We start from the raw sequence: 5,000 nt of genomic DNA on the forward strand, positions 1-5,000 counted from the left end.
GGCATGCACCGCAATGTGCACTGGTATAGCAAGACCACGCTGGAAACCTACAGACAGTATCAATTAAGATACATGTGCTGCACAACCAACACTTCACTCCACTTCAGGCCTACCAACCCCATCTGTACCTTGCTGGTGCCAGTGTACATCTGTATGTTTACCATTCATTAGCAGGAACTAGGCTGGTACACATGGTGTTCAGAGTTTGGGATACTGCAAAATGACACACATGTTTAGGCCACAGTTGTCAAGCATCTGCAAAAAGGCTGAGGGTGGGGAGGGGGATATCATCATGAAACATAACAGTGCACTGAAGCAGAGATCCAAAGCATGCTATGAATGGCTGTATTTGCACACAGTCAAGGTCAGGAATTGTGGCAGACATAACCCTGACTCCACAGCAATAATGACGGTACTGTGTGACCTCCACAGGATGTGCACATGAGTTGACCTTGCAATCATGCAGAGTTGGGGGACATTTGTAGGGCAGAGTGACCAAATGCTGGCAAATTCAGATGGCCCATGCTTGTATACCCTTGCCAGGAATAGTGACTGCTGTAGTACACATAACAGTAGGTGCAACAAACCATCATGATAAGGGCGTGCACACATATACACCCACAAATTGCATGCATCTCAATCAGCATCTGCACAACTAACACATTTGCTTGACACTGCATTTGATTGCTCAGGTCATATGTCACATATAAGGTTCGTGTAATGTTAACATATGGAGTAATGTGGCCCCATGGCATATCAAGCAAAAGGGCGCCATATCAATAAGGGTGTGTACACTCCCACAGAAAAGGTTTGAAGGTTGTAAGTGTAATTGTATTTTATTGGCCATACATGCACCGCTGATGATGAGATCTGTAAATCAGACATCAGGCATTCACAAATGACATCTGCCCACATATCATCCCAGGTATGTGTCGGGCAAACCTATAGGGGTTGTGACCAGCAGAGCAAACATAACTGACACACATATACACATTTAGCAATGGTGTGTATACCTATGAGGTATGGTGCACAGTACATGTCAGGGTGCTGAACAGGTGCACAGCAATAGTGTGTAATTGGGTGCAGTGTGTTCCAGTGGAAGGGGCATCACCTACTAACACAACCCATGCATCACACAGATGTATAATGTTGCTAGCAGGGATTGACTATTGCTGCACTGAATGCTGCTGAGTGCCATATGTCATGCATGTTGACAGATGGGTAATGAGAGGTCTGTGTGTAATATCTTTGTGCAACCTCACGCGTAAGTGTGTGTGTGTGTGTGTGTGTGTGTGTGTGTGTGTGTGTGTGTGTGTGTGTGTGTGTGTGTGTGTGAGTGTCTGTGTGTGTGTGTGTGTGTGTGTGTGTGTGTGTGTGTGTGTGTGTGTGTGTGTGTGTGTGTGTGTGTGTGTGTGTGTGTGTGTGTGTGTGTGTGCGTGTGTGTGTGCTAGTTGGTGGAGTGGGAGGGTTGATTTAAGTAGAATGTGTGTGTGTGTATGTGTGTGTGTGTTTGTGTGTGTGTCCATGTATACACATGTGTGAGTGTGAGGTTGTTCATACCTCTCAACTTTCCATTGAAATCGTGCAGTATATGGACATGGACAGACACATGGATATCAGGAATACTTTTCTGACATGTAATCTCAGGACAGCTGATAGAATAATAAAGTCTGCAGCATGAAACATGCATTGGGAGGGAAAGCTAGACACCAGGTATACTGTTTTGATTGCAATCAGCAGAAAGGTAAAAGAATACCCACATATGCAGCACTAAAGATGCATTGGGGAATTACTAGACTACACCAGAAAGTGTTTCCAAATATTACTGTAGTCCACATAAAAACTTAATAGAGCAACAGATCTTACATCTACTAAACAATAGTTATGTATGGTACTCCAGTGCATGACATTATTGACTGACTGTACTAGCCCATAACATATGGGAGCCATGCTTAAGACGTCTGGACAAAACCAGGGTGAACACTGGTTGACATCAGGGAGTCTTTGAAAAAAAGCAACTCCAATCAAGTTAAAGAAGTAATGGAGTCATTTTTTTTTGTGATCACTTTTCTAAGCAATTAGAAGAATGATACATTAATGATTAATATTATTGACTGTAATTATTCCAGACTGATGCAGGATGGGGAACTTAAGAGATAAACTAGGGACATTCTGTAAACTCAGGGACAGGTAAGTAGTATGGTGGAATGTCAGTGTGTGTGTGTGTGTGTGTGTGTGTGTGTGTGTGTGTGTGTGTGTGTGTGTGTGTGTGTGTGTGTGTGTGTGTGTGTGTGTGTGTGTGTGTGTGTGTGTGTGTGTCTACTGTTAAGCAATGGTGTACAGGTCTTAAAGTGTATTTCTTGTTTTCTCCTCACAGGTGGCAAGATGGGTCAGGGTCTCTCCTGCAGGCAATCTGATGTTGGTGTCCATAAAGACACTGAAAATAATGATAGGTATGTTGAGGTACAGGCAGGGTTGTCAGGGGCTGAAGCTGCACCATTTTTTGACATCCCACTGTTATCCACCCTATCCCCGCACACAGTCACAATGCCTATACATACCCCATCACCAGTGGCAATAGCTGAGAGACAGTTGGCGGTTGTTGGCATGGGACAGGACAACGTGGTATATATGGCACTTGTGTCTGGACACAGCAGCCATAGCCGGATGTCAAGTGGGGTACCACATAGGCAAATGTACAGGGGTGCTCATTGGAGGGTTGCTGGTCATTGTGCCCATGGCAGAAGTGCCACATCTGGTACCACCAGATGCATATTTCAGGCCATCATGGAGGTGCAGGCATATATGGAACGGTACACCAGACAGGCTCTGAGGCTGCAGAGGGCTACTCATTCAGCTGTCACTGACAACATCCATGATCTTGCAGGTGCCCTCCATTACTTTTCAAAGGTCATAAATAGATGGTTGAGTGAGATGGTGGGAATCTTCAACTGTGGAATGTCCGTGCTTGAGCATATGGTGGAAGTGGTGCGACGGCCACGTATAGGCCAGCAGCACCAACAGCTGGAGGTCGACGTGGACATGCCAAAACTCAGAGCTGCTCCCATAGTGGCAGTACCAGCCCTAGCACTGCAGGAGGGGGCGCTGTCCACACCACACCAGGCCATGTGAACGTGGCCCTGTGCAGTACCAGGAGGACCCGGGTCCAGCGGACATATGTCATCATCAGGGGAGAGTACCATATTGTGTCTTGTACCTGGTGGTACCCTTGGAACCCCTGGCAGGCACAGTTTTTATGTCTGTGGCCAGAGACGGTGAACTGCACACCCTGCCAGGTACTCTACAGCTGTCCGACAAACACCTGCATAGGGTGGCCACATGGCGGAACTGTGTGCATGCATACTTACACACAATACAAACACAGCTATGGCAACCCCATACCTACACACACCACATCACCATGGCCAAATTAATAATTAAACCCTCTTACTCACACACATGGTGTCAAATGTATGTCCCAGCCTAGGTCTCTGGCAAACCAAAAATACACTCTGTGCATATGATACCTGTGCCACATCCCTGTCATCCATAACATCGATGCAGGGACAGACTAATATGGTTCTGATGCACAGGGTGACTGCAATATGGTGTACCAATGTACTGCTGTATAACATGTCAGCAGTAAAGTTTAATGCTTACATGTCAGGAAGTGTAGCTGTCCAGCCATGATGCATTATAGTTGTTATTAACACTGAGTGATTGTGCTCTCCATAATGTATTCAGTTTGTGTTGTAGGTGTCCATGTGTCAGCAGGAGGATCGTCTGCTGTTGTATCCTACAGGGGGTATGGCACTGTGGTGACACCTTGGCTGTGCCATATCCTGAGTACAGGTGAACACATGTCACAGGTCTGTATAAAAGTTACTGGATGTGCCACATGGCTGATAGGTCTGGGGGTGGTGTATACAGGTGAATGCATGGTGGCTGATGTCAGCAACCCTTCTACAGTGGACAATGTTAAGTGTACTGGGTGGTACACACCACATGTTTATGTATAACACACACAGAGGCTTTGATGTTGCTGCAATACACAGAGAATACCATACACATGGATGGATGTACCTGTGCCAGGAACTCATTGTAGCCTATGTAATTCCACCAAGACAGCATAGGCACAACAACACATTGGGAAATAAGCATTCCGCTAGTTTAATGTCATTGACAATGGTACTGGCAGGGCATATGTCCCCTTCCCCAATTTAGTGCAGTCCTCAACTCGGTAAACATAGGTGTGCTGGTGTGGGTGGCATAGCCCCACCCTTTGGAGGGTGAGAGGTGCTGTAGAACTTCAGATATTGTGATAGACAACTACTTAACCTGTTAACATGAACTGTAAAGTATTAAGGCCAGCTAAGTGGGGTGATACACTCAACAGTAACTGCAATGATGGTGGCTGTGTCCACAAGAGCCACTCCCAACTATACATACCAACCCCAGTATCGATGTACACCTATACAGTGGGGATGAGGGAATTTACACATCTACCACTAGTTGTGATGGAATTTATTTCCACAGGATGATACCTGTGAAATGTTAGCATATGCCAGGCAGTCCTCAGACAGATGACCTCCTGGGACAAGTATATTCTGCAAACAGAAGTAGATTCCTTCTCATACAGAACCACTTTTACTTGGCAACACTGGGACTAGAACCCCTACCTAGGTATGTAGTGCTGCTGATGTGTGTGGCCTTACTTGCACACACCACACAGCTTTTAATATGAGGTGTGCTTCAGGTTACATGTTACGTGAAGAACATCCTCAGGCCTGTACAGTATGGTAATGGGAGATGTACTGGTTATTTATAGACAGTACATAGTGTGACATAATGTCATATACACATTGACAAACACATAACAGTTACACACATCTGAGAGGCCTGGGCTTATCAGTGCTAACTACCTTGTCAGATTGTTCATTTTGTTACAGAGAAGTTGCACACAGCACATGCATAACTGGGCTGGATAGTGTTATCAGTTA

Source organism: Protopterus annectens, chromosome 5.part0, assembly GCF_019279795.1.
Source record: "Protopterus annectens isolate FY-2018-M chromosome 5.part0, PAN1.0, whole genome shotgun sequence".
NCBI lineage: Eukaryota > Metazoa > Chordata > Ceratodontiformes > Protopteridae > Protopterus > Protopterus annectens.